Source organism: Pseudorca crassidens, chromosome 1 (assembly GCF_039906515.1).
Source record: "Pseudorca crassidens isolate mPseCra1 chromosome 1, mPseCra1.hap1, whole genome shotgun sequence".
In the NCBI taxonomy this organism is placed as follows: Eukaryota; Metazoa; Chordata; class Mammalia; order Artiodactyla; family Delphinidae; genus Pseudorca; species Pseudorca crassidens.
Window position 1 is genome coordinate 68,214,892 of NC_090296.1, and position 10,491 is coordinate 68,225,382.

At 37.9% G+C, this 10,491-nt stretch overlaps 1 pseudogene; it reads left to right on the forward strand.

Annotated features, from left to right (window-relative positions):
- Positions 1 to 7,112: 7,112 nt before the first annotated feature.
- LOC137228334 (small ribosomal subunit protein uS2 pseudogene) lies at positions 7,113 to 8,023 on the forward strand (annotated as a pseudogene).
- The last annotated feature ends 2,468 nt before the right edge of the window (positions 8,024 to 10,491 follow it).

The window sequence follows — 10,491 nt, forward strand, 5'->3', positions numbered from 1 at the left end:
TACAGGATAGATGGTAGGTGGAGAATGGGGCTTCAGAGAAGACTTTATGAGTGGTAGTGCCCAAAATGCAATTTCTAAAATTTGAAAGAAAACAGGAGTGTTTCAAGTACTCTCTGAGAGTAGCAGTGCAGCAGTGTGCATAAATGATGGATTTCCCATCTGCTCCCCTTTCCCCTCAGGATATGGAATTCTAGGGTCAGAGTTAACCTCATGGGCTCTTTCTCCCAAGTGAAATTTAAGTTCACAGATGGGAGACTTGAGACAAGTGACATGGATTGACTGGCATCCTAGTGAAGCTGAAACCAAGAAGCTTTTTTTCTTTTCCTCTCTTCTGTTTTCTTTGTTATAGTTTATGGCTGGTTAAGAATCACATGGTTCTAGATTTCAGTATTTCCTGATTTGATTGCATTGGTTTTGTTTGGGGAATGCTATTTAAAAGTAATTGATTCTTGCACTGTAAATTGCTGAAGCAGTGGTCATATTTATTCTGGAAGTGTGTTTTGTAATTTTTTTTGTGAGTGTGAGGCTTGCAATCATATTCTTTATGCACCATGCTGCATCACTGGCATTTACGAGAAGTGAGCACATGAAATGTTTGGGGTCAGAGAAATTCAATTTTATAGGTGCTGAAGGAGCTACATTAATTCCAGTGGAAGATCGGAGGGGATTAATTTTTAGCATATTTTTAGCTTGCTTAAGTCTGTCATTGTGATAGCTGGGCCATGGGACACTGTTCTGCAGTGTGTTATTAGTTTTATGGTAAGAGAATTCTTGGTCAAACAAATTTGAGAAAAACTGTCTCTAGCAGACTTACCCAATCTTTGTTTTCCTGTGGGACTTCTCAGTTCTTAATCTGTTAATGTGTATTTTTAAACACCAAGAAGAAAATATACAATTCAGTAATTCCATGGTATTTTTGGTCACAGGATACTTTAAAATGGCAAATGAAATAACATCTTTTAAACTGTTTCTTAGGAAGAGAGTTTGAGAAACACCAAGCTATGAAAAGGGATGTGGTTACTGGTTCCTGCTTAGTTCATACTCTGAGGCTTTGGACAAAAGTTTTATAGTAATAAGGAAGTCACATTTACCTGGCTTTGGGCTCTGCGTCTATAACCCTTGCAAGGGGGCTAGGGTAGTTTGGATGGAGGGAAGGGGAGGGAAAAGAAAGGTATTGCTATGAAAGAATGAGATACAGGCATTCAGAAATCTTGCATCCTGGCCAAATACTTCTTCAGTTCCACCTCTGACACATCTTACTGAATCAGAGAGATCTGGGTTGAAATCAAAGATATACTAGCTATCAACTATGGGAATGATACTTAACCCCTTTAATCTTTAGTTTTCTCATCTGTAAAATTGGAGGAATATAACTAACTCATTAGATTATCCTAAGAATTACTAACAAACTACCTGGCACATAATAAGCACTCAGTAAGTATTCACTGAACAAATGCACCTAACTTAGTGCCTGGCATATTATCCTCAACAAATGGAAATTTTAATGATTACTACTATCATTGTGAGGTCTGAATCCCAAATATAAATGCAGTTGGAATGGACATCAGTGTTGAGGAAGATATACTTACTAAACCTACATTTTAGACATGCTTATGAATATTTTTTGAAGGGATCACTTATATGAGTCTAAATTATCATAGAGCTAATTCTAGACTTATAACATCTCATAAGGAAGTATTATGTGCCCAGAGAGGTGAGGAACAAAGTACCATGTAACCAGGGCAGCAGATGTCTTAGTATTGCTTGTGCTGGGGGAAAATATGGGTTCAAATATATATAATAAGTTCTCTGCCCACATCAAACTATCCTACACACCAATGCCAGAGGATCTTCCCAAAGCTCAATATGTCAGTTTTCTGTTCAAAACCCTTAAAATTTGCCTATTAACTGGTTATGTAATTCCTACTATCTCTTTGAAGGCCATTTCAGTTCCATGTATTCCGTCATCCCATGATGAAAAGCCTTTTCCAATCAATGGTGACCATCAAAAACCACACCTTCCTCAGAGTTCTTGTACAATAGTATCTGCCTTTATCACTCATTTGATAATTAGTAAGTGCTCTCTTTTATCCATCCCCCCCCCCCCCGCTTTATACATATATGTCAGGTCTCCCTGACTACATTGTAAACAGGGACTATGCTTTACTTATTTTGGCTTAAGGGTGAAATATTGCAGATAGTAATGCCACATCTCTTCAGACGGTAGTAAAGTCTTTCAGAAAACTAACAAAATTTAGCTTAATTTTCCGCATAAATACAATGATCTGACACAAGCATGGGTATAAGAACAAAATGACATTTTTAAGAAGCTGAAATGTGTTTTAGAATTAGGGAGAAATTGCAATCAGTTACCACTAGATGGAGGAAGTGATTTTCTTAGTCTCTGAGTGAATTTAAAGTTTTTCACTTGAATTACAAATGCTTGCTTAGACCTCAGATGGTTATCATTGGCAATTCATCAGATTATCAATATCTTTAAGAAGACCAGCTTTCTTCATAATTTTATAAAAAGTATTTTCTATCTTCCTTTCTCAAGACCCCACCCCTAACAAAGGAAAAACAAAAATAAAGCAAACAGATATAACTACTAGGGTGAAACGAGATTGCCTAAATAAGTGATTTAAAATATACCTTTAGGGCTTCCCTGGTGGCGCAGTGGTTGAGAGTCCGCCTGCCGATGCAGGGGACACGGGTTCGCGCCCCGGTCCGGGAAGATCCCACATGCCGCGGAGAGGCTGGGTCTGTGAGCCATGGCCTCTGAGCCTGCGCGTCCGGAGCCCGTGCTCCGCAACGGGAGAGGCCACAACAGTGAGAGGCCCGGGTACTGCAAAAAATAAAAATTAAAAAAAAAATTATATATATATCTATATATAGATATATAGATATACCTTTAGATTCTGAGAGAAATTTCACATGATTTCATTGCACATTAGCATAATTAATGTCTTTTTATAATAAGATAAATGTACTGATGTTTCTAGACCTTTGTAGACCTCAATGTCTTTCAGGGTAACATGTTCTTTGACTGTATTTATTGCTATTTTAGCGTGTTTGTAATATAACTGCATTTTAGACATCAAACACGACAACTTTTGCTTCAATTGACTTCTGTTTTGAAAAGCCTTTTTTCTTCCTTCAAGAGGGTAAACTTACAACTTAGAAAAAAATGAAATGTATATAACTGTGAAAATCACTTTTCACTAAGGGCAAAATTGATATCATTGCAATTGGTTAGAAGTGAAACCATTCACCTTTCTTTCTTTCTTCCTTTTCTTTTTCTTTTGGTAAATGTTGTTACTTTTATATAACTCTAGCAGAAATGTTAGAATTATCATAAATGAGCTTTTACGCATGCCGTTATTTCATCTTCTGTAAAAAATTTCAATCATATTCTTAATGTTTCCGTTTCCAAGCCAACTGTTTAACGTGCAAGGCTTTATTTCAGACTGCAGCTCAGACTATTCATTTATGCTAACAGTAGAGCTTGAACAATACTGTAAATTAAAGAAAATGTAATTTGGGGATTTGTCTTATAATTTACCATTTTCAAAAAGCACTCTCTGGAGAAATTAATAGCTTAAATATTATTGGAATAATGAGGATCAAGTTTGAGGAAAATATAGCTTGAAAGTCTATTACTGAAAATGATGGAAATAGGCATTTTTGTATTGCTATCTGAGCAAATATAATACCATACCATTTATCTCTAATTCTCTCTAGGAAAAAGAACAAGAAGCATTGAAAAAACAAAGAGTAAGGATTTAACTGGATCTGTTATTCTCCTGCTTTCCCTTGCCTCCTATTTCTCTTATGATAAATATTAACAAAAATCAGCAAATAGAACTACAGAGTAAAAACAGAAGGCTGATCTAGTCTTTGGGTCAACAGAGAGTTTCCACTTAGCATATCGAAAAATCTTGGGCCTATTATTCTGGGAAAAATATCCTCACATATAATCCAAATGTTCATTTTCAAATCTATTCATGTTCAATGAAGTGTGTGATTTTTCTATTCAAGTTAGAGAAAGCCAGATTGAGAATTTATCTAAATTCAGCTAATTACATTTGGTCAAGCATTGTCCTTGGCACAATTATTCTCCAGATCTAAATTTTTGTACTTTTAATCAGCTATGGCTACAGGGGCCATTGGCTGCAAAAATAGAAATTTTAATTACCTCAGGATACAGTGCTATCACTAGACCTTCATATTTTGTGTTGCTTTTTCCTGTCCAAATACATGGTTGGGTTTATGCAACAAATGTGTCCTAAAGAGGTAAAACAGGGACAAACAACATGGAACAGTTCAGTGAGATTAATTTGTCTCTTAATTCCGCTCTGTAAAGTTTAGAACTTCATTTCTGAATGGTAGGTAGCTTTTGACAGCCATTTGAATTGTATCCCTTACGGCACAGTCATCATTTGGGCTGGGTAGTTTCACCACCACCCAATTAATTTTTAAATTATACCACAAGAAATTGACACATTGTCTTGATGCATTTATATCTGTGATCTTGGAGCTTTGATGCCTCACTTACCACCGCCCTCCCTCACTTGTGAGAAAGACTTCTCTCCTTTGTAAAGACAGGGATATGAAACAGAAAAGAAGCAGGCAGAATTTTTACACCTCCTCTTGTCAGTTTGGATGACTCACTAAGCTTGGTAGGCTGTATGCCCTGTATCAATACAATTACATAATCATTACCTGTAAGTTAAATCACTTCACACACCCACTGGCAAAAATATAACAATAAAGTTATTCTTATGATTTTTCCTCTTCAAAGTAATTATATATAGTTGAGGAACTAAACTAAATTCAAACTAATATAATTTCAAACATTACCTTTCCCCTTATAAAACTTTTTGCTCCTCTTATCCTGCACTGTACTAAATTAAAAACAAAAACAAACAAAAGAAAAACAAAAAAACTAGTCATAGTGAAGAGCTAAAATGAATTTCTCAGCTATTCAGTAGATATATTCAGGAACAAAAAGGGAAACTGGTAGCATTTTCACACTGCCTAACAGGTAGTAGGTGCTCAAAAAGCACTCACTGAAACAATGTTAAACATATACATTTCTTTCAAAATGACTTGAAATAATGCCAAGATTTTCAAGAATAAAAATTTGCTGAGGAGATCATTTTTCTACAATAAATGCAAGCACCAGTAAAATTTCCATGAATTAAGGGAAATGAGGATGACTCTGATTTTATAGTTAGTTAGCTTTGAAAATTAGTGTGCCTAAGTTCTGGGCATTTAAAGGATTTAGAGATAGGAGAGGAAGCCACATAACCTCCAAGGGCATGGGTCTGAATCCAACACGGGTTGTCACAGAAAGTTGCTATCATTTGACAACTGCTTTGTGAAATGAGCTGGTCTCAGTCCAGTGGACAGATGTCCATATCACAAGATGCTCTAATTGGCAGTCTGAGCAGAGGAGCCAAAAATTGAACGGGTCTGGAGTCTGAGCCCTTTTCTCACTCTCTAAAGGGGCAGACAGAGGTTCACTCATAAAGGAAGCTTAGAATTGCGGGTGGCAATCATATAGCTGTTTTATGGATAAACAGAGGACTTTGTGTTTCAAAGCTGTCAGTCTAATTTTTCAACATACTCTAGTACTTTTAATAAGGCCTTCCCAAGTTAATGCAAGTGTTCTTTACTTTTTGCTGCAAACTAATGATTACAATCTTGCATATTGTCAAGGAAAAACCAGAGATGGAGAGTACTTAAGGCAGTAGAAACAGATTTTATTCAGGAACTACTGCAATATGGGAAAAGAGACCGCAATATGGGAAAAGAGACCGCAATATAGAACTGGGCTCAATTCTAAAAACAATATGCGGAAGTGGAGATTTATAACCAAGGAGCAGGGTGGGGGTCAGTAGATGGAAATTTACTTAGAGGAAACATCAAGGTAAGGGAGAATTTTGGCTACACTGACTTGATAGGATTCTTGCTGAAGGTAGGCCAGGGTGATCAGATATCCCCTGGGGGAAGATGGCGGGATAAGGAATTTGATCAGATATTGACGGTGGAGATTCCTGCAAAACTGACTAAACAGGGTTTTTGCTAAAATTGGGTGATATAAAGATAGACAGGGAAGTCCAAAGGTCTAGACCTACATAAGAAGAGAGTTCTGGGGAGCCTGACTAAAGTTTGGTCAAGGAGAGAGTCTTTGTCAATATACTAGCTCATTTCTCATATAAAATGTGTAATATTGTTGGATTGAATGACTATCACTAGTCAGCTAAAAATATCACACATGCCATGAAAACTGGCAAGTAAAATTCAATAAATGCTTGAACTTAGAATATTTTGCCTGTGGCTCAAAATATGCCCAATCTGCTACAGCTTTTCTGTGTACCACATTGAAGCAGATATTTACAAGGCCTGGGAAATCAGATGGACTGAACTACTGGACATATCCTTTTACAATTACTGACATAGCAATAGCCTTGATCAGGGTCTTTATATTGAATAATGACAAATGACTGCCTACTGATATGATTTTAGGAGCTATAAAATGCCTACTGTCTCCATTCGCCTAAAATTCTAGGCTTGAAGTCTCATTCTTTTAGCTCTGGTTTTGATTTCTTTGGGAGAGGGCATTTTCCAAACTACAGAATACTCTTTTAGCTATTTCACTAACTGCCCCCCTAACCCCACAAGTAAGTGTGTCTGTGTGTGTGTGTGTGTGTGTGATTCCACAGTCATACACATTTGGGAAAAACTTCGTTAAACAATGTTAAATAGGCTTATCTATGCAAAACTCACTGAGTCTTTAACATACAAATATGTCTTTTGACACTCAAAGAAGAGAGAGCGTGCAGCCTTTCATATAACATGACTAACATTGCTGGAAACTAGTGTTCCAAGGAACACAGACTGAGAAATGCTCTTCTCAGTTATTTAGAGTTTGGTGTGCACTAATTGATAATTGTTACCTGTCAGCAGGATTTTCAAAGGAAAGGGGGGAAATAGGCAAAGTTTGTTAACCTGGTATTACTGGAGACTGTTTTCCCAAATCTTGCTGACATCAGAACACCACTAAAAACAAAAACTTGTTCCTTTCCCCACTACCCAGACAGGGGTCCATACGGCATTGTTCTGGATTCCCGTCGTAATTTAAATGGAAACGTTCACAATGTTTGGAGCCCTTGATGTCCTGCAAATGAAGGAGGAGGATGTCTTCATATTGCTTGCAGCAGAAACCCACTTTGGTAGCACCAACCTTGACTTCCAAATGGAACAGTACATCTACAAAAGGAAAAGTGATGGCATCTACATCATAAATCTGAAGAGAACCTGGGAGAAGCTTCTGTTGGCAGCTCATGCCATTGTTGCCATTGAAAACCTAGCTGATGTCAGTGTCATATCCTCCAGGAATACTGGCGAGTGAGCTGCACTGAAGTTTGCTGCTGCCATTGGAGCCACTCCTATTGCTGGCCGCTTCACTCCTGGAACCTTCACGAACCATATCCAGGAAGCCTTCCGGGAGCCAAGATTTCTGGTGATTACTGATCCCAGGGCTGACCACCAGCCTCTCACAGAGGCCTCTTACATTAACCTGCCTACCATTGCTCTGTGTAACACAGACTCTCCTCTGTGTTATGTGGACATTGCCATCCCAAGCAACAACAAGGGAGCTCACTCAGTGGGCTTGATGTGGTGGATGCTTGCCTGGGAAGTTCTGCGCATGCGTGGCACCATCTTCTGTGAACAACCATGGGAGGTCATGTCTGATCTCTACTTCTACAGAGATCCTGAAGAGATTGAAAAGGAAGAGCAGGCGGCAGCTGAGAAGGCTGTGACCAAGGAGGAATTTCAGGGTGAATGGACCGCTCTAGCTCCTGAGTTCACTGCTGCCCAACCTGAAGTGGCAGACTGGTCTGAAGGTGTGCAGGTGCCCTCTGTGCCTACTCAGCAGTTCCCCACTGAAGACTGGTCTGCAGCTCCCACTGCTCAGGCCACTGAGTGAGTAGGAACAGCCACTGAGTGGTCTTAAGCTGTTCTTCTACAAACTCTTAAAATGGAAATAGGTTGACAGAAAAAAAGCAGTTTCTAAAAAAATGTAAAAAATAAAACCTTCCTCAGAATGAAAATGGTTTGCTTTTTGAGAAGTTTAGTAGATTCTCAGTAGCGTGTTGCTCCTGGTAAACTATTTTCAGTAAATCATCAGGACAGTACAATTTCTTGCTATCAACTTTCTTTGAAATATTAATTAGATGAGTAAGCACTGTTCAGAGTCCTTCCGTGCCCTTTCTCTAAGCCTGCAACGTTTCCCCTCTGCTTGGAATTATCATGGAAGGCTTCCACTAGTAATATGTGGGTAGTGGAGGACAAATATGCTGGAAATGTATCGACTAGAACTGATCTTAGGAAAATTCTTCCAATCATCATATGTGAAAAGTTATAGGATTTGTTACTCACTCCAATCAGACTCCAATCAAAATGGAGTTTTTCTCTTGTCAGGAACGTATTTGATAATGGAGCAGAGGCAGTTGCAAATGTACTACTCATTTTGTTCTTTATTAATAGGAATTGCATGAGATAGGACTTATTTCATGTTCCTGTTTTAGGGCACAAACTTGTAGCTGGACTATTATTCTTTCTACAGGGAATATTGTAAACTCATTGCCATTTGAAGAAGGAGTCGAAGAATATGAAGCCAAAGGATGGGGGGGTGGGAAATTATCATAGAGGTGTGTCACATAGTTAATTCACAAAAATATTACATTATTTTTCTGGTATTTGAGATGTATATAGTATTTGTAATCTTTAAAAATTTTTCAGTCTGTTTTGATTGCTTTTGTTAAAAGTAATTATTTACTCTCATACTTAATTTTGTACTATTTAGCTTTAGGCACCACCAACCCTGGATGTATCCCTTATATACTACTCATAAAATGACTTAAAGTAGTATTCTTTTGTATATTCTCATTATATAGCATGCTTTAGGTTTAAAAAATCAGAAAACAATTCTCTCCATCAATCTGTCTTTGTCTCTCTCCAGTTTAAAAGGAACGCTTAGTTAATGAAGGTTAACTTTAAAAAAAGTTGTGATAGTTCCTCACAAAAACATGTGTTTGACTAGATGAAGAAAGGGAGCTAAAAATAGGACTAGAAATAAGGAAGATGATGAGAAGATGAAAAGAGAGAGAGTGAAACTTGAAAAGGAGAAGAAAGGTATGGCAAAAGAGAAATAAGAAAGGAACTAACAGAGAACAGAAAAAAGAAAAGCAAGAGAAGAAACGAGGGTGGACATAATACCAGCTGGCTTTATAGTTACTGACAACTGACTTCTATAAATTACAATCACTATAAGTAGGATACATAGGGTAATGATTTATTTTCCAGAGCTTTATTTCTTTCTGAGTTTTATCCTCTGTGTTTTTATTTATTTTTTAAAACACTATTATTACTTTATTTTCATATCCCTCTTAATACCAAGTGTACTATTTTCAATCTTTTAAAAAAATTTTATTTCTTTTTTTGGCTGCATTGGGTCTTCATTGCTGCACGTGGGCTTTCTCTAGTTGTGGTGAGCTGGGGCTACTCTTCGTTGCGGTGCGTGAGCTTCTCGTTGCGGTGGCTTCTCTTGTTGCAGAGCATGGGTTCTAGGTACGCGGGCTTCAGTAGTTGCAGCACATTGGCTCAGTAGCTGCAGTGTGCGGGCTCTAGGGTGCATGGGCTTCAGTAGTTGTGGCGCACAGGCTCAAGAGCGCAGGCTCAGTAGTTGTGGCGCACAGGCTTAGTTGCTCTGCAGCATATGGGATCTTCCCGGACCAGGGATCAAACCCATGTTCCCTGCATTGGCAGGAGGATGCTTACCCACTGTGCCACCAGGGAAGCCCCTATCCTCTGAGTTTTTACACCACACATATTGTCCTCTCACATGATCTGATACTCATTCATACTAAAGCAATAGAGATCAAGTGTGTTATATAGGAACTTGGGAACTGCCAACTGGGTGAGATTTATGGTCCATCAATTCAGCATTTTGTGTAAACAGGGCCTACAAGGTGTAGGAGAAAGTGTTTTCACACGTTTTTAGTAGATTTGAAACTGCTAGAAGTATTCTTTATCTCAAACAGCATGAAAAGAAAAAGTTAGGCCAAGAGAGTCTAAAGTTTTCTGTTTATCAAGGGAACCTAAGTCATACAGGACTGGGGAGAGAGTTCATTTACAGCTTAAGTGAGCTGACTTAATTTCCTAGAACAGAATAGTCTACAGATTAAGTGGAAAAAATATAATTTTATATTAAACATGTTTATTACATATTTTGTGATTAAAAATACTTATTGTATTGCAACAATTAAAAAAAACTATAACTCATGACCTGGTGAAATCTTTGCATCACTGAGTCTCCTGACCTTTTATTTTTTCCATTTTTATTGGTGGCAACATGATCTTTCCAATCACTAAAACTATAAACTCTGGAGTCCTCCCCGACTTCTGCCCCCTCAGCCACAA